The 25,473-nt window shown below is 34.5% G+C and overlaps 1 pseudogene across 1 annotated transcript in view; it reads left to right on the forward strand.

The window, feature by feature from the left end:
- Positions 1-1,767: 1,767 nt before the first annotated feature.
- Positions 1,768-25,473, forward strand: part of LOC308510433 (keratin, type II cytoskeletal 8-like) — a 49,863-nt pseudogene continuing 26,157 nt past the window's right edge. Inside the window, exon 1 of the transcript in view lies at positions 1,768-1,890. The product of the transcript in view is annotated as a keratin, type II cytoskeletal 8-like (transcript). The remainder of the gene's footprint in view (positions 1,891-25,473) is intronic.

The raw sequence follows: 25,473 nt of genomic DNA on the forward strand, positions 1-25,473 counted from the left end.
CGTCCGGCCAGCATACTGCTCACTGATGAGATGCATGTAGTGCGTAAGTAGCGCCCCCTCATGCACCACCACATTCGGCTTCTCCAACACCAAGAAGCGGGGGGGACCCTCAACCAGCTTCTGGTGGAAATTGCTAGAATGGGTACCACAGAACACGTTAGTGTTCTGGCTTCCATGAACCGAGCTTATGTTTTGGACAATGCTTTGCTGAAGCCAGACTCCGACCGTCTTCATCAACCTTCCCACACTGCAGAAAAGGAGTCGATTTTCAAGCAGCACCTGAAGAGGTTGTAACTGACTCAGGCCAGCAGTTTTTACTGGCAGCACCTGTCGGAGCTGGTGTTGGGTTCAGAAATGCTGCTGGCTCCTCTCTGGGTCTTGAAGCCGTGCAGCACACTGGGCGCTGCGTGGGACAGCCATGAGTCTGCCCACATGTTTATCTTCACGTGCAAAGTGAAGCGCATCAGTGCCCAACTGTAGCAAAGAAAGAGCTTGTCTAAAAGAAAGAACTCAGGGCAGTTGCATTTCATCAGTCAGGCCATGTTTGGGTTGGCTGATTGCTGGAGCACACGGAGGCTGTGATGCAGGCTTCCATCCTGTCATGGATGAACAGGGCTTTGCTCTGACGCTCTGGAGAGACCAGCAGCCCTCCAGCAAGGAGCAGCTGTTGTGAGTGATGTGCATGACCCTGGGCGGCAATAAGTATGTCGTGCGGGGTGGACTGCGGGGTGTCAGGCAGGGGTCTCAGCTCCTGCTCCCCACATAAGAACGCTGGACATGGTGAGGCCAAAAAGGAACACCCACGGAGCCATAAGTAGGGGAGTCATACCAATACATTCTTTCTGGCGGCTGGGTTGGAGACACAGGAAGCAGGATCTACATAATCTGCAACCCACCGTCCTAACAGCAGTCCACGCTTGCCAGCCACCATCTTCTTGCTAGCCCCCATTTTCTCTCTCTTGCTAGCATAGCCACGGCAGTTATATTAGTAGCCAATGGCTCACTGGTTACACCTGACGGCCAACTAGCCACAGCTGCTGGTCATCCGATTACAGTTGATGGCCATTTACTACCTGAGCCAGCACCTTTCTATGTGAGGCTGAGAGCCTGGAAACTGCTTTTTGGGGTTCTGTCCACACAGTGAGCAATCGACTCCAGCAGTGTCACTTCTCAGGGGAGGGGCAAGATAACCTGAAGAAAGTCACTGCATTGCCTACTCCATGGTGAAGCAGTTTGGCTTGGTGCAGAGCAATGAGCCCTCTGTAATGCAGGGACTCAGCTCCCACTCCCCACACAAGAATGCAGGATATGGTGAGGCCAAGCATCCAAGAATATCCAAGAATGCAGGATATGGTGAGGAACAACAATGGAGCCATAGATAGGGGAAACATACCACTGTATTCTCGATGGCGGCTGGTCGACACAGAAAAGCAAACATCCACCAGTACCCCCAACGAGGGGTCTTCCTGCACCCGGTCTCTCTGGAGGCCAGGCGAGACACAGGAATTAGGATCAACACTATCCACAGTCCACTGTATGCTTCTCTGCCAATCCCACTTGCTAGCCGCAACCCGCACTTGCTAGCGTACCCACGGCAGTTATATTAGTGGCTAATGGCTCACTGGTTACAGCTGATGGCCATCTGATCACAGCTGACGGCCATCTACTACCAGAGCCAGCACCCCTCCACATGAGGTCGAGAGCCTGGAAACTGCTCCCTGAGACTCTGTCCCTACACCATCTCCTTCCCGGAGGCAGGTCGGCCTCATGGGTATAGGTGCCATTTCAGCCAGAGTCTCCAGCAGCTGGTGGCCCATGAAGCACACAGGTCATGGCTATAGCCTACAGGCACACAGAGAGGTGCTCCGGAACAACTTGGATGATATGCAGGTGCGATGAACACCCGGCTGGAAAAAAGAAGTGATAAACTGTGAGGACGTTGGAGCCTTTGTTGGCTCGCCCCCTCACCCACCTAAGAAATAGTGCCCCCAAAGGGGAGCAGAACCTAAAGGAAGAAGCAAGATGCAGGCGAGTAGGTGACTCGTCAGGCCTGCTTGGAAGGCAGGAGCCTGAAAAAGAAAACACATCTTGGTTCAAATAGTTGGACCTTCTTGTTTGTGGCTGTGAGAGTGTGGTGTTTCTTCTGGATCCGGTAAGTGAACTTCTTACTTACCTGCCCCTCAAGTTTCTTTTGCCTTGAAATTTGTACATCTTCTTCTTCTTTTTCTTTTTCTTTTTTTTTCCCCTAACTGATCTCAGTTGAAGGGCTTCTGAGAACTGTTTTTTGGTATTTCTATCCATGGTTAGTAAATGTCTTTGCAGAAATTAAACCAAAACAAAACAAAGCATGGCTTTAAAATTACTGCTTGCTTTGGGCATTCTTACTGCCTTGGGGTTCTCACCCCTCTCTCCACAAAACATTTTAAGTTGCCTTCTTCCTCCATAGAGTAACATTCATGTTGGACTGATGTCTTCAGAGTGTGATGTTATGCCTTATATAAGAATCTTCCTGAATAGAACTCCCTCTGCCTAGAACACTAATTACAATCCATTACTCCATGTCTACCACATTTTACATAGCTAATAGAGTCATACTTAAGGTTCCAATATAGATTTCAGTATCTCTTATAAGCTCACTAGTTTAGATACCCTTCCTGTTAATAAATGCATGTGCTTTGCACTTCTCAAGTTGAAACAACTTGTACATCTAATTACTCTTTGAACTGTGAGCTCCTGGAATACAGGTGCCATGTATTTAACACCCTTTAATAAGTGGACTGAATCTAATGAAGATACAGTTAAGAAATGGCTGGATATTTTTTCTCTTCCAAACTAGTACCTTAAAACATTTCTGATACTCCCGGCCTTGGATGAAATTTTTTGCTATAAATTTCAGTCGTAAGAACAAGTCTAATTTTAATGATTAACTCCTTTTGGTATTAAAAAGTCCATTCTAGTTTAATTTAAAACTTAAATCTCGCATGCAATGCAAGATTTAAGTTTTAAATTAAACTAAATGCCAGTGCATGGTACAGCTATTACCTAGCTTGGCTAGAGGACTGGTAGTGGGAAGGCCAACAGGGTCTGCTTTTCCGCTCTTTCTTCTCTATTTCTCACCCTTTGCTCCTGGGTCGCGTTTTCTTCTCCAGTGTATTTGGAGAAAAACGAGGGAAATATCTTTTGTGATTGGTTTTGTTATCTTCTGAGCAGTCTGTGTCAGGCCCCAAATGCCAATTCTTCATAAGTTATGATAATGGATTCTCCTAAGGCACTTGTGGACCCATGTATATTTCCTGGTTCCATTTAGTTTCCACTTCCTGGAAGCACACTTCTTAGAAAATAATTCTATTGCTGGAATCCTTTTCCCCAGGAGGATACTCTCTTGTATAGGATGCTGTGATGATGGTTTAAGCCTGGCCATTTGTGCATCATTTTCACTAGGCCAATGGGTAGGTAACTCCTCCATCCTTGCCACATGTCACTTGCTAGGGGGCAAGGTACTCACACTGCATGTTTTTTTTCCTTATCCTGCTCCGTGGTCCCAGATGATAAGTGACACCAGATGCTTTGTTTATAAATATCCTCCAAATCATGGAGATGCATCTCAGGCTTGCACAAGAATTATCTCAATATGCTTTAGCCTAATAACCTCAGAAATGCCCTAATGAGTTTCTACTGCTTAGAAAGCATCCAGTGGTGGAATGCATAGCATGATACCTTCGGGAGCACTCCTCATTTGTATTTAGGAGGCTGCTGGGGGAAGAAAGGTAAATATCACAGCACTCTGATTAAGCTGCTTATGCAACTGCCTCAGTAAGTCAGCCATTCAAATTCTCTTATATATTGTGGACCTGGGTGAACTGTGTTTGCTATTTAGTAAATCTAACTTGGATGTAACTAGCATCTGTGTTTATAATGTGGAGGATCTTATTTCCTATCATTTTCAGTTTCGAGGCATCAGTTAAATTTATAGGCATCAGAAAATGTCCCATTTAGAGCCAGAGAGTCACCACAGCAAAATGGTTAAGAATATACCCTCTGTGCCACTCCAAGCAAGGCCAAATCCCAGCTCCATCCTTTATGAGCCATATGACCTTGGGCAAGTCACTCAACCTTTTGATACCTTAGTTTGCTCATTAGAGACATAGACATAGTAATAATAGCAACTTTCTTGAATATATAGTAACTCATAGGTAAAATAACACTCCAAGAATTTCAAGGTTGTACATTAAGAAGTTTGAGCCAAATATAATAAGGTTGTTTGCAAAATGGGTAAATACAAGAGGAAGTGTAAAAATATGAACAGGCATATATTATACATTCAGTTGGATCATGGGTATTCTGATGCATAGAAATTAATGAAGAAACTGATTTTCTGTTAGCTTCCTCCAGAAATGGGCCATCACATTCTAAAATTATATTTTCCATTGTAGACAGTGTTGTATTCAGTCCTTAAAAGTTGTTCACCCTGAACTTTGTTCTGAGAAGCCTAGTGTTTTATCTGTTTAGTGAAACCTCAGACCAATGTGGTTGTTGAATATTTTTCACATTACCCCCTTATTTTAGGGATGACATCAGGTATTCAGTCAAATTAATTTTATTTAAAATTAGAAATGTGAATACACATATCTGAAAAAAATAAGACATAAGTATCCTCATTTTAAAAGTCTATCTTGAAAAATTGCCAAAATTTAAATTTATATCACAGAAATCCAACTATATAGTCTTTCTTTAAGTCCTAGATAGGTAGACTTACCATTTATCTATATAATCAAATACAAATATATACATGTGTTCCATTTAATTAGAGCCTTATGAGGTAATGTTTTACAAAGTAGTAAATTGTATATATATAAATCTATTTTAATAGCAACTCAAAATCAATTTAGTTATTAGAAAGTATTAAAATGTATTTTTATTTTTTATAAGATATTAACAAACCTAGGTTATATACAGATTAATTTTTTAAATAAAATACAAATTAAGAATAATGATGTGTGGACTACATTATTTGGTTTCCGCTTTAAAACATAATTAGCATTCCATAGATAACATGAATAACGCCATTCCATAGATAACACATCCAAGGAGGTTGCTGTAACAAGTATTACGTAGAATCATGGGGCAGTCAGTTTATGGGGGAGTTGCCATTTAAAAAAAAATGTTCACATTTGTCTTTTAATTGTATTTTAATCTATTTTTATCCCTGCTAAAATGGAGTACCATTGTTTTATCATCGGATAAAATTTATGTTAAAGCAACCAGCATTTTATAAAAAGGTTTATTAAAATTCTATATGCTTTTTTAAATATTCTTTTATAATGTCATAAGATTTTGAGTAATATTGGTCCATTCATGACAGTTCTCATCGGAGAAATTAAATTCTCTTATTATAGGCCTAAAATCAAGTTTAACTATAAAATTAGTATGTTTATTAACCAATCTATATCAGGAATATGTGTGTTTTATTTTGTGATAAGTAGCTGAGGTAGAACTGAATGGAATAAAGCTGCAGATATCTCTGTGAGAGGCATGACAGATGTACCACCTAAAGAAGCTAGTCATATATTCTAAACCAGTCATGTAATTAAACAGCATCATCCCTTCCTAACATCTAAATTTATTCAGTTCTAAAAGGAAGTATTTTATAGGTAAGTAATCAGCTTCCATCTGGAGTTATGCTCTAACACCGCCCAAATCTAGGAAATTACTCTTTACTATTGCATGCTAATGATTTTAATAATGATATCAGGCCATTCCAAACTTTTTGATGTAGTGAAATAGTTTTTATGTTACTATGACCAAAACTTTTAAAAAGTTATTGCATATAAATACACTTTTAATTATTTTAGAAAGAGTGCAAACAGTATCTATTTTTTTACATTTAATATGTTATTTAATAAAATTAGGATATGACCATTTTTATATCACTCGAGAAAATATAATGTACCCCCAAAATATTCTGGTTTCAAATATCTAACATTAGTCTGACTGCTCTTTAATGCAAATATCATCAAAAACAGTGTAAATTGTGAAAAGAATCTGAAATATATAGCAATATATCATGGTATGGAAGAATAAGGGAGTTAGGAATAAAGATTAGGGGAAAAAAGAGTGAACAAGACTCCTACAGGGATATTTGTAAGTATTTGAGAAAAGTTCTACTCTTAAAGTTCATGGTCTTAAAAAGCAACTGCATCATTTTGTAAACTTTGAAAACAAAATTGAAAGAACAGCAAAATTATCCAAGAAAAAAAAAAACATTCTGTAATTGTCTAGACGGGAAATAGCAAACTCAAGAAGTGAAAATTGGCCCTTCATCAAATGATAAATTCTGGAGGGAGTTTACAAATTATGTCTTTAGGAGCTTGCAATTGTATAAATGTTTTTGGGCAAAGAGTTTCAGTCAAATGCTTTATTGATTGATCAAGATGCCTGCTAAAGAGTAAAAGGATCAAAAATAAATCCATTATCACTAGTTAAAAACTTTGATTTATGAGCTTATAGCAGATAACTACACTGAATATAGTGAGGTTTCTTAGAAATATTGGAATTAAATAAACTTCACCACAAGTTACCCTTTGTAAAAAATAAAACCATGACTGTCACCCCATACTACCTCCTTCCAAAAAAATAATAGTCATTTGCTGTTTTGAAACGAACTAAATTATTTTGTAACTTCTGTATGGAAAACGTTCACATCTAGGAGACCTGGGTTTCAGATTTATCACTTTAATTATGATCTGTTGCTCTTGACAAGTCACTTACACTCTCTCAGTCACTTTTTTTCTGTCTTTAAAATGATTAAGTGATGTGCTTATGAAATCTCTTCTGAAGGCTATGCTTGATCTAAGTGTAAGGTATTGGTTTTATTTTTACATTTATTAGAATAGGGTTTTGTAATGTATTTATATGGAGAGGTCTTTTTGATCCTCACTACTCAGATGTGGTCCACGAGCCAGTAGCATCAATATTACATGACAGCTTATTAGGAATGCAGAACCTCAGGCCTCGCCCCAGAACACACACTTTAACAAGATCTCCAGGAGATTCATAGGTATATTAATGTTTGAGAAGCACTGTTTCAACATATTCGTAATATTGTTATCAAGGCGACTTCTTTATATCAATTATCTACCCAATGCAACATTTCAATGTGCCATCATCCATCCATTGATATTTTTAGAGTAAATCACTTTATAGAGGCATGCTTTTATATGTAATCAGCTCCTCTGATATATTAGTTATGTTAATTAATTAGAACCGTGCACATGACTTTTTCTGAGCACTGAGTTAATTATACCAATTCCTAAACAACAGGCCATATTAAAAGTTAAACCTATAATGAGAAAAGTACAGAAAAATAAGCATAGTACAGAATGAGGCAACATACATGTTGCAATGAAAAGTTTACACTTTTCCAAATAAGATGTGTAGAAAGTCAAAATATAACTGTAAAGACAAAAAAGAAAAAAAAATTAGAAGCCCAAAAGCAGAAAAATAAGACAATTATTTAAAATGTCTAGCTTTAGTCATTATCATACTAATGATTAAACTTCCAAATTAGTATAATTTTTAAAGCCCACTTTAAAATAAAGGAGATTATTATTTTATATTTGGGTGAATGCTATTATGTTTCAATTTCTGAGTAGAATGACAAAATTCTTACATCTTTGAGTGATTTTGGCCAAATCATTTTTCTATATATAAGTTGATTTAATTGGAGAAGTTATACTTATTTCATAAGGATTTACTGTGACTATAAACATTGCACTTCCTGTTTCCTATTGTTAAATGTTTATTGTTCAAACAATTTATTTCTCTTTTTATTTTTGCTACTACATTGAATTTTCTTGTGTAACCAGGTAGTCTTTTTGAGGTAAGAAATAAATCATTGTAGTAGACTAAATAAGATATTATAAATTAGGTCTTCTTTCCTCCTCACCTTACCCTCCCTCTTTACCTCACTTTTTGCTTTTCCTTGCTTTCTTTTCTTTATATTTGAAGACTACTTAAATATATGTCTGTCTGTCTGTCTGTCTGCCTATCTATCTATCTATCTATCTATCTATCTATCTATCTATCTATCTATCTATCTATCTGACTTGACCTGAAGTAATCAGAGCTGGTGACCAGGTTATAAATGTGATTTTTGCCTAGGGCCTTTGAGAAATCTACTCCTTTGATAAAACAGGAGAGTCTTTCTTAGTAGAGTGAATATTTAAGATAAGAGAATCAATTATAAGCAAATAAATTGTGTAGAAAATTTTTTAGGGTCAGGTGAAAAGGATACTTACTAAGTCCAAGAGGTAGTAAGATATCAAATTATTTTTCATATAATTACTTCTGGTATTATCTTTGGCAATGATCAAAGAGAAAGATAAGGAGGAAATTAAAGAATGCTCTTGGCTCTACTTCTACAACATTGATCTATTCTCAACCAAATTTGCTCCACATTTGCTAATAAGAGGATTTCATTGCACCTAACTTGTTTCATGTGACAGTATGACCTTTTGCAATTTCCAAAAGTCCTTTCCTTGCCATTTTAAACTCAGAAATTATCAGGAAATTAGACTCCAAAATAAAATTAAAAATTAAAAAAAATTTGGATGACAGTACAAATTAAAATCTCACAGAATATGAGCAACTTCAGAAGTTGTTAGACTGTTCGAGATAATAAAGTTCACACATATTAATAATGAAATATAATCTCTCAGTACATGGGCTTGACTTTTATTCTATCTGCACTTAGACTTCTACACAGGGGGTTTCAAATAAAATTCTGTATAGGGCTGAATTGTAAAATGAAATTTTTAATATATTTTATGATTAGTACATCCTGGCTCATAAGAGGTATAGTACAGAATTTAATATGTCTAAGAAATGAAAGAGATCAAATAAATAACCAAAGTTTAAATAAAGAATGGATTAGCACTCTTCTCAGCTTTCAAAGTCACTAAAATAGCAATAGCTTTTAAAAAGAAGAAAATTAAATCATGTTCCTAAATATAAATGTGACAATCACTTCTGGGCAAGCTCCATGATTCATCATGTTTAAGTACATAAATTAACTTGAGAGTTTACGTAGTCAATAATTAGTGACTTAACAGATTAAAGTAAAAAATCAATTTAAGAAAACAAAAAGCACATTCTAATTGAAATCCTTTTTTGGAGCTTGATTTCTACATAGTTTATTCAATAAATATTTCCTGTAGGTTTGATGAATGAAATAAAGAATGAATGAATAAAGCTAGTCAGACAAAAACATTTGAGAATTCTTTGCTTATCTTAGAGAAACATACACAGACCAACCACATGTGTATAAGATCCCTGTCATTTTTTGTACATTCTTTATGATAATTAAAAACTAACTGTGATTAAACACGGTGATATATTCAGGAATTGAAAATATACACAGTGAATTCTGAAAAAATATGCTGATTCAAAACACAGATATGAGATGTGTATAAAAATAAAGGGAAACCACTGATCCGCACTTTGAAAAATGCCACATTTGCACCTTCTTATGTAAAATTTTATCTGGAAAATGTTACTATGGTCTTTAGATGAGCCAACATGTCAAAAGGAGAGATATATGTTTACAAAGAAAAACACTAGAAATAGAGATTTAGACTTTAAAATTTGTCATTATGCTGTAGTCTGGTTTAAAAATAGATTAAAAAGTACTTAGAAATGCAAAATTTTACTTGCTTTATAATATGAAGATTGCACTTCTTGCCTTTGTTCCTGTCAGCCATTCTACGTCTCTGCTCTCTTTCAGTATGTTGATACGTGGAAACCATTTGCCACTGTCTGCACATTCTTTCCACGTTTGTCCACACACCTACAAATGAAACCAAATTTCACAAATAATAGAAAAGTGAGCCCAAGTCTGTTACTAATATTTCATGAGAATAATTATCTAATTTTAATAGAATTTATTTTAATCAGTTAAAACATTTCCATAAGAACATATGATGTAACACTTGCTACATTTAATGAAAATATGGAGTAGGTTCAACATATTTTATGAGATGTGTTTAAAATTTCAACATCAACTTTGCCAAAGTTATTGTAATTTAAATAAAAACATATTTTTCCTACAACGTTTAATATGTTACATAGGAGTAAAAAGAGGCTATACTTATATTAAGAAAATAGCTAAAAAGAAAGTGAATTTAAATCAATAATGTGGATATTTCTAAATATTTAAAGATCTCATCTAACAAAGTCTCACATGATTAACTTTATTATTTATATCATGAATCTTGCATTTTATGTATATTGCTGCTTGCTGCTTATCACTTCAGAAAATACTTCTGAAAAGCTTATCACTTTGTAAGTGAGTAGAATTTTCGGAAAGTACAGAAAAATATGTTGGATTATATTGTAATGGTGTGAAAATTATCTTTAAAATACTTTTGCAGAGAGAACTATATACATAAATATATGTATATAACTATATATACATATATTTATGTATAAACACATACATAGCATATGTGTGAGTCAAATGATGACTTAGATGACAGGAAGAAAGAAATAGTTCTATCAGGATACTAAGAATGTGTACAGCACAGAAAAGCTAACTTGAAACTTAGTTTACTAAGAAAAATCAGTCACTTCATTTTCTGATTCTTTCTCATCAATTGGGAAAATAGGGAAAATGACCTAACATAAAAAACAATGTGGTACTGAATACTTTCTAAAGAATCTTCATACACATTTGATACTCAATATTTTCCATTATAACACACATACACATAATTTTTCTTTCAAGTTTTAAATGGAAAACAAAATCCATTAGCCATTTAGTACTTGGGTCTCCCATCTAGCATATTATAATGATATTACTTTATATATACATATATATATATTTTTAAGATTTTATTGGGAAAGGGAAACAGGACTTTATTGGGGAGCAGTGTGTACTTCCAGGACTTTTTTCCTAGTCAAGTTGTTGTCCTTTCAGTCTTAGTTGTGGAGGGCGCAGATCAGCTCCATGTCCAGTTGCCACCCTTGCGCGGGACATGAACCGGCAACCTTGTGGTTGAGAGCCCACTGGCCCATGTGGGAACCGAACCAGCAGCCTTCGGAGTTAGGAGCATGGAGCTCTAACTGCCTGAGCCACCGGGCCAGCCCGATATTACTTTATATTAACATTAAAATTCTGAATAAAAAAGAGGTTGTTTTGAATAGTTGTATTTTTCATTGTGTTAAGGTACACATTAAGACCTACTGGTAAAGTAAGACAGCATGACGTTATGATCCTTCATAAAACAATGTTAACTTTCTAAAGAAACATAACACCATATCTATATATCACTTTTGGAAAGATATTATACATGGAATATGGTTTGTTATTGTAACTACATTTTACTGAAAAGCTTTTTAGTATATCATAAGTTTACTTGATGACTATTTAGGAGTGTAGAGAAATATTTTAATTAAAAATGTTCCATTCTGCTTCACACACACAAGAAAAGTAAAATGTTTCTCGATTATTTTTTAACAACTACACTTTCCATACTGTGCAAAAATTGTCATCCAAAAAGTCATATTTTTCCCCATAGGATTTTTGGTATATTGTGTGCTAATAGCACAAAAATTTTGTAACTGTCCATTCAATTGTTATTTCTGGAAGCAAACTTTAGTTTGGTTTCAACGTTTAATCCAGAAGGTTAGAAAAGTTAAAAATAGAAATGTAATTGAGGAAAAAAGATGAAGCCAACATATTGAAAGCACACCAATAGTACAGTTTTAAAACAAGTTTTAAATACTTCAGCACCAGCTAAAGAGGAAAGGGCAGCAAATATGGGGTACTGCACAGTAGTCTCTGAAAAACTAAGAAGGTGGCTGGGAAACCATTTGGACAAATTAAATTGCAAATTATTCAGCCCTACCAAATTAGTTAATAAGAAAAAAGGTAAATTTTAATTCCGACATGTTGAAGGATGCATTTTTATGACACAATAAAATGGAAAATAAACAGTTCCTGACTAGCTGTTGACAGACAAATGGTGCTAAATATCCAGAATTGCTCTCAGGACACAAGGCTCATTGTGGTAACAATTTCAGGCGAGATAGATGTTCTGGTTGCCAAAAAATTCAATCCCCACCCTCACCCACCTACCTATGCCACACACAGTCTCAAGTAAATAAGGAATAAAGAATAAAAATGGATGGGGATGGACTCTGGATAGGTCACTTGTCTTCTATCCCTTCTCCACTTCCCCAGTTTCTATAAGGAGCAAACAGCCTATTCTAATTTAAAATATAGCCAGAAAAAAACCCACATATATATCATAAAGATAAACTTATATTTTTGATGCTGTGTTTTTGCCTCTTTAGATTAAAGTAAGGGCTTTAACAGATTTATAAATACTCATTTATCAGAACTATCTAATGCCTTCAGACCAACACTGAACAGAGCCTATGTATATCCCTCAGGATTCTGGAAAAAAAATAAATTGTTGACGAGCAAAGACTGATGAAGGTTAAAATTTGATCCAGAGAGGTGGACATGAATGTTTAAGATCAAAGCCTTCAATAATTCTTTCAGGATGGAAATACCTAGAGACCAGTTTATTTCACTGAATTCAACTTTGATGTACTATGCTAACTAAAAAACATTTATCGTCTTTTACTTTTACTAAAATAATCAATACCATAAACCACTCGTTCACGTATTTCAGGAGGTCAGGTGGTTTTGAAAATAACTTTGAATAATTTTTTCTTAATAATTTCTAACTTGAAGGTATATGTATCCTGCAAGTTAGGTACAATAAGCATAGATATATACTTTGAAATAAGAGTGGTTTTAGAGATATATAATTTGATATGTTTGGAGACTTCCATATTCAAGGGCTATGATAGAAGAACAGTAACTAAAATGTTACATTAATATCATAAGGCAGTTGAGAGATATATTCTGAATACAATATTTGTTTTTTTCTCTCAAAGATATAAAACTTACATATGGTTATAGATTTTTATCCTTAACTAGTTTTAATCACCCATGTAAAAAAAAGTATTATTTAAATGATTTTTCATCGTTTATAATTTTAGGATAATTTTAAACTAATACGTTAACAGCTATTTATATGTAAGTACATAGAATAGTTTTAATTCTCCTATTGAAATTGTAAACACAGGTATTATTTAGGGATAGGAAAACCAAGACAGCAGGTGTAACTTGAAAGGGCGGTACTTATTATAATTAGTGAGAAAGCAAGCTGCCTAATCCTAGTCTTATTAGTCAAAAGCCTCTTAATGTCATGCTTTTCAAGAAGCATGCTTTTCATGCTTCTTGAAATATGCCTTTCAAGAAGACGTATTTCAGTTAATATGTTTATGAAATTCATACATTTTATCGACAAGGATGGAACCTGAGCAACTAAATACATAGATATGGAAAGGGAGGGAGGAAGGAAGGGAGGAAGGGAGGAAAGGAGGAAGGAAGGAGAAAGGCAGAAAAGGAAAGAAAAGAGAAAGTGGGTATGTATCTGGTTTGGACATTTAATTACCGCAAGCATGAATTTCTGAAGCAGACACTGAAATAGGACCTCCTTAAAGGGAGAGAAATGCTGGTAATAACACATCATGTCTAATCATTAGAAATATTTCAGGAACTTCCGAGGAACTGAAAACATGTCTAAATCCTTAAATCCTTGCTAGGGATCTGTGACAGTGAGACCCAAAAAACAAAATATAAACTTGGTCTCATGATTAACAAATAAGAGCCACAAATCTGTAAGGTTCTTTCCTTCAAACCAAACTTTCTCCAAATGGTGCTGTTGGCAAACTATTTCATTGGATTCTGCTGGAAAGCAAAAAGTAACATGCACATATTCATATGGCCCTAGAGACTCAAAGAGCTCCTGAATGCTCAGTCTGGCAATTTTCTAAGCAGAATAAAAATAGCCAAGCGAAAGCAAAAAAAAAAAAAAAAAAAAAAAAAAAAAAACGATGAAATTGCATTTATCATGCAAAGAATCTCTTGAATATACACTATACTGACCTAATTTTATCACCTCCCTCCAAATCCTCATCAAAGAATTCCTTGATAAAGTGCCATTGCAGGTCTGTATGATAATAAAATGTTTACACTTTAATGTGTATTTGACGCAATAGTTGTCAGTGTGTGGGCTGAGGACTGTGGAAGCCCCCCAACAATTGTAGGGAGTCCACAACGTCAGTATTATTTTCAAAGTAACACAAAGACATTATTTTATTTTTTGACTGTTCTGACATTTGCCTCATTGGGGCAAAAAATATGGTGTGTAGAACTTCTGATGCCCTAGCATGAAACAAAGCAGTGTCACCAAACTGCACTAGTAGTTATTGTATGCTTCACTGTCATCCACTTGTAATTAAATAAATGTTTCACTTAAGAATGTCCTCAATGAAGCAGTAAAAATCGTTGATTGTATTAAATCTATGTTGGCGTACACATCTTTTTTCCGTGGTTATGTGACATGGGATGTCACATGGGCATCACATGAAGCCCTTCTGCATACCAAAGTGTGATCACCACAATGAAACCCACTTAGGATATTGTGTGAGTTACAAATTGAACTTCGTAGAACACCATTTTTTATTCAAGGAAAATTGATACGCAAATTAGTTATTCAGAGTATCTGGCAGAATTTTTTTTTTGTTTTTTTGATGATTAAAGGGAGCTTGTCTCTTCAAAGTCAAGAACTAGCACTCTTTGAAATTCATGGTAAAATTCAAGCTTGCAAAAGAAAATTAGAATTTTGGGTAGCAACCATAGCTACCCAATACTTACAGATATTTCTGATGACATTGATGACAGTATTAACAAAGGTGATTTTTCATACTGCGTAATTTTTGAAGCCCCAATTGTGTGCCCTCACAATTCACATTTTGAATTCTGTTCACCCCCTCATTACCTACAAATATGACTGCATTTGGAGATAGGGTCTTTAAAGAGAAAAAGTTAAAAGCAGTCATTAGGATGAACCCCCCAATCTAACATGTCTGGTGCCCTTATAAGAAGAGATTAGGACACAAACACACAGAGAAAAGGAAATATGAAGACACAGGGGGAAGCCAGCCATCTAAAATGCAAGGAGAAAGGCTTCAGAAGAAATCATCCCTGCCCTTGTCCTGATCTTGTACTTCCAGCCTCCAGAATTGTGAGAATATCAATTTCTGTTGTTTAAGCCATACAGTCTGTGGTACTTTGTTATGGCAGCCATAGCAAACTAGTACAATAGTGAAATGTGTCAAGATTTGGAAGATCTACATATCTCAGTGAATCAATATTTTCCAGTAAAATCCACGGACATTGTAAAATAGGCCAGTAGATTTTCATGTGACAGAGTATGAAATATTTATTGATGTTGTTTCAGTTTGGTTTTCTCACTATCATGCAACTAAACTTTAGCAAGTAACATTTTAGAAACTGTGTGTTTAGTGTTTGTGTGGCATCAAGAAAAGAATATCCATTACATAAAAGATTATAAAATATCACATAGTTTTCCAACTATGCCTCTACGTGAAGCCAGATTTTCTACAGTCTTCCAACAAATATAACATACCACAGCAAATACTTTTTAAAAACTATTTTAGAAATAAAGTATTATAGCAAATCTTATTTGTTAATATTTAATCAGTTTATTGTTATTTCAAATGAATAAATACAAAACTTTCTCAACTTTAATTTTAAATATGTCAACAGTTATAATCCACATAAACACAATTCTTTAGAGTTCAGTAATTTTTAAGCTGAAAAGAGGTCTTGAGAGTAAAAAGTTCAAGAACTGCTGATTGGAGGGGAACAAACAAAAAACAAAACAAGTAGCATTAGCTATCCCTTGTGAAATTTGTGCTAATATGCCAACCACACACTAAGAATTTCACATTCACTTTCTCAATTTATCAGTACAAATACTTTCAAGGTTAACATAATTATCTCACTTGAGAAATGAGGATTTTGAAGTTCTATATGATTTCATAATTAAAAAGAAAATCACAACCAGTATGTGTCCCATACTGAAAAACCTAGATTATAAGATTCCAAAGCCAGGAATGTTTGACGTATTAGACACATATTAGACTAAACACTCATTTAATAAACAAAGGATACATTAAAGGAGTTATTTTGGCAGTAACAAATCAAGTGAGGTTTTCAGGACTTCTGCAAGAAATTTAGAAACCAGTGGCCACTGAGTCTCTAGTCTATAAAGTGATTCTTCATCTTTTGGGTCAAACAGCTTTGGTGAAGTGTACTGTATGATGCTTTTCAGTAAGCTTCACTAAATAATTCACTTCATTCAGGGAAAGTATCTTTCATCTGTGATTCTCAAAGATATAATGTAACAAACTTGAGTGTTAAGCAGATTCAAGGAGACAGTAGGAATAAACATTTCTCCTTTTTAATGGAATTGCTTAGACTCTTATTGCCTAATTCCACTCTTAAACTAAATAGTACCAAATATTCGTATACCCATATTTAACAGATTTTTCTCAAGATTATCCAAGCTAGCACAAAGCCTAACAGAAATTTTAAATGAAGGGGATTATGAACAAAACAATTCCATAGTTATTAGAACATGAATGATTATCTTAAAAAATAATTTTAGCTATTAATATTTTACTTCCTACCTACTGTCTTTTCCTTATCTTTCAACAGAAGATGGAATGTGTTGTGAAATGACCATTGTATCAGTTTGATCAAGGAAAGGTGAAAGCAAAATGCCTGACTAATAATTCAGAAATTGTGGAAGGTTGATGATCAATAAAAAGTGTGTTCCAAACATATTCAGTACATTACATAAATATTCTGACATTTTTTGCATTCAGTTTATATTTCTAGAGTTTCATGAATTTGTGCCAACAATATTTTTCACTAGAAATTTATGGTTTTGCTTATTGTCCTCTATGCCAGTACTTCCAAATTGAAATACAGTGTTAAGGAAAAAGTTGACTTAAACTTGATTTATGTTTTTGATTAAAATTATATTTTAACATAATTTTTTTTGCTCTAAGAAGGCTTTAAAAAGAAGTTTTTAATGTAATATTAAAAGTGAAAGTTTAAAAATTTCTAAATTTCTAAAATTATTTTTTAAAAAACTTTTTAAACAGTTCTGCTTTATGCCACAAAGCACTGCAAAATTATCAGTTTGCAATATGAATATAAAATTGTTATGTAATTTTGCTAGAAAAGAGTACCATGAGGATTTAGGCACAAAGCTAGGATGATCATCCACTATTCAAAATTAAAGCCATTACTTTTTTGCAAAGGGTAAAGAAAATGTGAGAGCAAAAGACAGTAAGGCACAAGATCGTTCATACAAAAATTATATTTATAGTGGAGAGGCTTTGAATGACTGTTGCATAAGAGATAATTTTTATCCTAAAAAAATATATATCAATTAAAATGAATGTATAAGTCAATCCAAATTACAAAATTGTATTCTAGGTGTTCACAAATTAGATTGTACTATCACATTACCCTTTCTTGATTTGACAAGATTTATATAACTATTTGAAGCATGAAATTGATTAAAAATTCAATCTTAAAAGTTATATGTTTTATTGTCACAAGATTCAAAAAATTGAACACATGCTATTTGGGTCTGAACCCTAATTTTTATATTTAACCATGTACATTTTCTTCTTAAATCTTTTATATAGGTAACAAACAATCCATGTGTCATAGAACTATTAACTTCTTAAGCTACTATAAGTTTTGCATACCTATAATTTATATACCTGTATGCTAAATGACTTAATGGTTTTGAATTGAATAAAGGGTATGTTTCTAGCAGTCATCTTTTTTAACTGAAGAGGGATTGGGTTAGATGTAAGGAAGAACTTTCAGGCAATGAGATTTGTAGCACAATGACCTAATTGTGAGGGAGATTGTACAATCTCTTTTGGGAAGCTTTTTATTAAGAAGCTTAGTTACTTACCTTATTTTTCTCTCTAGATAATATCCTGCCTGTAGAGAGGGGTTGGGCTGGCTCAGTAAGTTCCAAATGTTAATGCATCAACTTCACAACCTTTCCTATGTCTGAGTAACATCTATAGAAACTTTCACTCAAGATATTCCTTTAAATTTATTTATTTCTTTCAACTTTAGTCTTTAGTCATTTTAAGCAACAATACTGTATCAGTGAAATCATTGTTTGATGGGCTAATTCTATTTTTTTAATGTACACTAAAATATAAAAATTAGCATTCGTCTTTGGTTTGTCCTCCAAAAGAGACACATGTTCAAGTCCTAACCTTAAGTACCTGTGAATGGGATCTTCTTTAGAAATGGAGTCTTTGCAGATGTAACCACGTTACGATGAGGACATACTGGATTATGTGTCCTAATCCAATGACCGATGTCCTTATAGCAGAGGGAAATTTGGACACAGACACAGATACACAAGGATATTGCAATGTGACAGTGGAGACAGAGATCAAAGTGATGTGTCTCCAGCAAAGAAGCACCAAGGATGGTCCATTCCCATCAGAAACTAGGTAGAGGCAAAGGATTATCCTTCCATTGAGCCTTCAGAGAGAGTGCGGGGCCTTACACCTTGATTTCAGATTTTCAGCTTCCAGAACTATGAGAGAATACATTTTTGTTGTTTAAAGCCACTAAGTGTGTGGTGATATTGGCAGCCTTAAGAAACTAGTAACAAGGCACGATCATACACTGAATGTTTAAATTTACAAAAATGTATTACAGTAAAAGACACATTGTCATTAATCCCTGTCATTTCAAACACACTTATCCCATCGTTCTTGCCACTTTGTGAAGCAGTGCGGAAGTCCTCTTTCGTGAGTGTCTTTAGTTGCACAGTCCTGGCTGCCTCCATGTCCTGAATCCATTCAAAACGTTTAGCTTTCATGGTCATTTTGACTTTGGGGAAGAGCCAGAAGTCACATGGTGCCAGATCCGGTGAATAAGGTGGGTGAGGACACACCGTAATATTTTTATTTGACAGAAATTGCCGCACCAGAAGCAATGTGTGACACGGAGCCTTTCTATTGTGATCACAAAATACAATGAATGCTGCTGCTGAGTGCCGTCCAACAGAAAGGCAGGGACCTTCAATATGGAAAGCAGAGCAACGAACCTTAGTAACAGTGTGTGACAAGTTTCAGCTTGTTTGGTGCGGTCAGTCAGGTGTGAGCTACACTTGAGAGAAGGTGTGCTGTACATCATCCTCCATCATGACAACACTCCATGTAACACATCACTTCTGGCACAATGCAATTTCCGTCAAATAAAAATCCATAAGGTGGATGTGTCCTTATCCACCTTATTCACCAGATCTGGCACCGTGCAACTTCTGACTCTTCCCCAAGGTCAAAATGAGTCAGGACATCAAGGCAGCTGGGACAGTGCAACTAAAGACACGAAAGAGGATTCCCAGAACTGCTTCAGAAAGTGGGAAGAACGATGCGATCTGTGTTCAAAGCGATCTGTGTTGCACCACGATTGTTCAAAGCGAGGGGGAGGATTTTGAGGGGGTTTAATGGCAATGTGTCTTTTACTGTAACAGTTTTATTATTATTATTATTTAAACTTTCATTGTGTTTGATCATACCTCGTACACCAAAGTACCACCTAAACTCATCACCTGCCCCACCAGTGGGATGCACTGAACACTTGGAGCACGCTGGGCTGGGTGGTTTGTGCAGGTCCTTTTCAGTACTCTGGTTGGATAAAGAAGTCCTTCATTTGCAGGTTTCTCCCTGTTATCCGAAAGTAAAGCATTCCTATGAAACCTCTTGTAAGACTAAAGGGCATGAAGCAAAGAAGCAATTACCTATGGAAAATCTTTTGAGTGTTACCAGACCCAAAATTCAACACATGCCTAATGTGTTTATTTTGCACCACGATTGAAACGCTTAATTACATCCAGTTTTAGGCTAAACATAACACCATTAAGAGCTCTCTTAAGGCTTTGCTGACACCTTAGGACACATCTTGTTTATAGGTACACAAAATAAATCGAGATAAAGCACAGAGGCTCACAGACACAGTTCAAAGATAGGGCAACTCGATGCTGAAATGCTGAATGTAGTTTGGGGGAAGGAGCTTGGCAGGGCTACCCTCACTACTATGGGTGTGTACTGCCTCAGTAATGGCTCACTGAGAAGCAAACGCTGAATGCTATTATCGTGGGGGGGGGTTTGCATTTTCTTGTAAAAGCAAAAATCTTCAGATTTCTTTCGCTTAGTGAAAATAGATAGTAATGCACGTCTTTTGTAAAAATGAAGTGGCCTAACACATACTTTTGAAAGGTAACTGTATCAGTCATAGCTACACTCAGTGATGACGCTAAGTGTATGCACAAAGGCTATTTTAATCAAGTTTGAGCAGACTGATCTCATGAATTCTGAAAGGCACCGTACTATGTGCCTCTGAATGTCCTGTTCACTCCCAGTCTTCTCGGGAACTACCAACTCTGCAGAGGCGTGGTTGGGGCTTGCTGATCTGCTTCAGACGATTCCACCAGGGCAGACTCTGGAATCACTGATGCATCTTAAATCTTACTCTTTGAAGGCATTTCTTTTCAGCTTCAATACTGTGATACTATGCACATCACTCATCAGTTTGATTTATGTAAATAATGAAATGTAATATGTAACCCTTTTCATTGGATGTCTAATATGCAGAAATCAATTCTGCATACCTAAGAGTAAAGAAAACATTTTTCCCAATTTTGTAACAATTTGGGAATTTTTATCCTAAACTGAAATAACATTATATAATAAAAAGAAGATATGTTTCAAAAATATGGAAGAAAAAAAATACTTGTTTCCTATTTTTTCTATCTATAATTAAACTACAGTTGACCCTTGAACAATGCAGGGGATAGAGGACCTGACCCCCAGTGCAGCTGAAAATCCACCTACAATTTTTGACTCCCCCCAAATTTAACTGCTAATAGCCTGCTGTTGGCCAGAAGCCTACCAATAACATATTCAGTCGATGAATTCACATTCTGTATATTATATATATTATATACTGTAGTTTTACAATAAAGTAAGCTAGAAAAAGGAAAATGTTATTAAGAAAATCATAAGGAAGAGTACATATATTTATAGTATTGAAAAAAAATCCACGTTTCATTGGATACTCGCGGTTCAAACTGTAAATATAGATAAATGACTTACAGACTTTTTTTTTTAATTTGCATTTCTTACAATATAAAATTGGAAACTATTTCTTAGCTATTATTAATCAACTCTAGAAATCAGCAGTTCCATTTTTTAATGAAAAATGTTATATTTTCTGTTATAAAAATTCATAGCAGCTCACTGAGACAAAGTGCTATATACAGCTACAACTTTCCTTACCCTGGAGTAATTGGCTGCAGAGCCATGGGAAGTAATAAGGAGTTTTGCTTTTCTCAGACATAGCTTTCATTTCTCAGACCTTTAATTTAGTAGACAATAGATTTCATGATATATTGTCATTTAGGAATCTCTTATGCTTTAATTAAAAGAAGGAATTGCATTTTCATGTTCTATGCCACCACATAAGATTAACAGGCTACGCTTTTAGAGAATTCTACAATTTCATTTCCTTGGTAATACTGAAACCTTTCTCTTTGGGAGTTCATCTATATTTTGTTTTACAGGTAAACCTCTAAAATTTTATTCTATAAAGTTAAATGTGCTATTTTTACATTGAAAATTTTTTATAAATTAAATAGTGAATGAATTTTTCTTACACATGTGTTAGTCATAACTATTCAATATAACATATTCACCACATGCTTATATGACTTAATACCAGTTGCAAAGGCTGTAATGAACTTGACCTCTCACATTTTGTGATCCTAACAAAATTTGAATTGAAACATCAGCAGCACAGTGGTTCTTTGATTGACTTGAATTCTAGCTTTACTACGGTTATTTATACTATTAATTTAATAAACTCTAGAAATTTGCCATTATGGCTGCATGTTTTTTAAGGACAAAATCCTTCTATATTCTTAACCCTTCTCCTGTACACTATCTTTCCTGAGAATGAAACATACTTTATGTAGAACGTGTAATACAAATAACAAATCAGATTATTAAAAATCTTAATGGCCTTAAAATATAAGTGTATATTCCTCAGGACCTAACTTAATATGAAGGCCCTCTTTGGAAAGATGAGACCAATTTTTAGATACACTTTTATAGTTTGTTAATATTTATGGTACTCCTGTGAGGAGTACAATAAGTTATGAGGAAATTAAGAAAACATACAACCCTTGCTCTCAAGGTGCTGACTTTAGCAAAAGCCAGATGATAGAAGAAACCATGAAAATGAGTAAGATCATGCAGAGAGATAGAACCCAGTGGGCTTTACAGTTTGTAAAAATCATGATACACAATAGAGTACTGGAAAAGGAATTAGAATTTTAAAAAAATTTCAGGACCTTCCCAAGCATCTCAGAGTTTTATTTTTTTTAAGTGTTTGTAATAGTTACTGAATGTTACTACTTTTTCATCTAAATGTTGTAGATAAGAATACATCCATCTGTTTTCTTCAGAATGTCATGGCATAGATAATACTTGCTGTTCATATTTATTTAGCCTTTATAAATAGACCAAAGGTATCTGCCTGTGTAAAACTCAGTCATGTCAATAGATATTGTTAGAGACCCTTCTCCACTCTCAAGCTACCCTTCCCAATGAGATTTAAAACATAAGACTAGTAGTTGTATGGATACATTTATAGAATGAAGTAATAAAAAGAGTGATTTCACAAATAGAAGTAAAAGCTTTCAAACATTAGTTTATGTTAAACCCACAGGTAGGTGCAGGGATAACATTTGTGATAACACACACCAGGTTAGTTCAGGTAAGAGGTAACATTTTACTTCAGATCTGTTTAATAACAAAAAAAGGTAAAAACATTAAAAAAAAACAAAACAAAACAAAACAAAACCCTACAAATAGGAGCTTTAGTTACTATACCAGAAATTTGAAGTGGAAGAGAGAAGAGTTATAGAAAAGACAGTCTTACCCAGTTGAAAAAGAATGCAGGAATTTGAGATAACTACAAATGGTAAATGAATATCATGTATATGAATATATAGTTTTATTGATATATTATTTTTCAGGGAGAGAGATACAATGTACAGTGGGGAGATTTCACCAGAGATTGTTTTTTTCTTTGTTCTGATTTTACTTCTCAATTTTTGAGACACCTGTTTGTGTTTAATTTTTCTGTCATTGGACTATAAAGTTATTGAGCATGGGCATGGTTATACTCATCTTTCCATCTTTCTCCTACATCCAGAAAATTCCCATCCTTGTCCTCATTTTTTTCAAATTGAAGAAGAACAAAAAAGGCCAGCTTTCAACTACATCTTACCAAAGGCTTTCTTAGAAATAAGTTCAAAATAGCAACAGACTTTTAAGAGGTGAAAGATCTTCATCTTCATCCCATTTATTGCATTTTAATGTCCACAACCTGGCAAGAGTATGTTGGATCTGAAAACTCATGTTACTAGGCAAAGATTGTTTGCATAAACACGTCTTTGCTTAGTTAAAATTTATTTCACCTAAAGAATTTTATTATGTCTCCAGAGTACCTAAAATATGGAACATAAGAATATAGAACATTAGTGTTGATGTACTATTGAAAATCTCTTAATTGTGAATCTCAAATCAAAAGAAAAAATCATTTTAACAGTCCTCCTGATATTTTTTTACTGATGAAACTACACCATAAATCTTTAATGATCTGAATCAAGAATCAGTCATCAGTATTTCAGCAATAAATGTTTTATCCCTGGGTCTAACTCATCCAGATAAAATGGTAATTGTGAAGTTGTCTCAAGATTAAATTACAATTCTATTTTGACTCAATTTAGACTTCTCAGTACACAAATTGACTTAATATATACCTTTATTTAGTTTGTATTGCATTCAAGATATTGTGTTAGTCTTATAGTATATCGAAAAATAAGATGTAATTCTTGTCCTAAAAGAGTTTTAGATCTAGAGAGGCACAGAGATATATGAAAAATGAGCTATAAAACTGGATAACTCTAATAGGCCCTAAAATAAAAGTGCTAATGAAATGCCTTGAAATTTCAGAAAACTAGCAAAAGAATATTGTCTTAAAATTGCTTCCATCAGCATCGAAGTTTAAAGTGACAAGTAAAGATCATTCCTCCTGTTTCCTTTACATTCTAAATCCTCTTTGGGACTCCTTACAACATAAAATGAATGCATGCATTTATATTCTCTCAATTAATCTTGGCTCTTTAAACTTTTTTTCCCGGAGAGGTTATGTTTGTAATATTACAGAGGTATGATATCATAGTTAGATCATTTAATTTGGAATTATTTCAAAAAGCTGACTCCATTATTTTTTTATTATTCAGTGTTTCTAATTTTTAAATTATAGTTGACATTCAATATTATTTTATATTAGTTTCAGGTGTACAGGTGTACAGCATAGTGGTCAGACATTTGTATTATTTGCAGCCAACTGAATGCTTTAACTGTTCTTCTGGTACTAGAATTTTTTAAATCTTGAAATTTGCTTTTAGCTTTTTAATTATCTGTCAACCCTGTCCTACAGTGCGTTATCAAATTTTTGTCTTTAGCAAATAAAAGAATCTACAGAGCAATATTTTTTGCTTGTTCTACTTTATCTCATACATTGGTGGCACTATCTAAATACTGGTGTTTTTAAGCTAGTGAGTCGAAATGGTCTGTGTACAAAACAGTGCCAGCACTAAAGTTATGCTATTCTCTTTTTTGTTTACTTGATTGTCATTAAATACACAGATGTGATGTTACCTCTGTGAATTCTATCACAATTTTAAAATCCTTTTTTTGGTATGTAAAGATGAAATTATTTGTAAAGAAAGATGGAATATGTCCTTTTAATAATTCATGTGTTCATTGTAGGGAGGAGGGTGGAGAGAGAGAGAATGTAGAAACCTAACTAGGGTGTGTTGGCAGTACAACATGTAATCATCAGCCAACATGTATAATTGTCACATTCACAGTGATTTTACCTGTAGGGGAAAGTATCACACCACCTCAGTATGTCTGCTAGTGCAGTGGTGACTGAGGATTTAAACACTGAGATACACATTACTTCATTATAAATTATTTTCCTTTAATTCTTCCTTTATAGAAAAAGTAAAGCAAAATGTTGATCTTTTTAGATTATGGGAATAGGTAGGCGATTTTATCTATAATATTCATGTTGGGGTATTTAAGGGGATACTATAAAATATATATTTTAAAAGGGTTTGCAGTCTGCCAAAGTATTTTCTGGAAATCACATTCTTTTATCTGCTACAGTGCTCAGGAAAATGGAACCTAAACTGTGATTGGATTTGTTATTGTTGTTGATATGACTGTCCCATGGACATTGACTCTCTTCAAACCCACCCCTGTCCCTCCTAAGTTTACATTATCTTTCCCTTCTTCCTGGGTTTATTAGCATCCAACTGGTCACGTGGCTCCACTAAC

Source organism: Rhinolophus hipposideros, assembly GCF_964194185.1.
Source record: "Rhinolophus hipposideros genome assembly, chromosome: 18".
Taxonomy (NCBI): Eukaryota; Metazoa; Chordata; class Mammalia; order Chiroptera; family Rhinolophidae; genus Rhinolophus; species Rhinolophus hipposideros.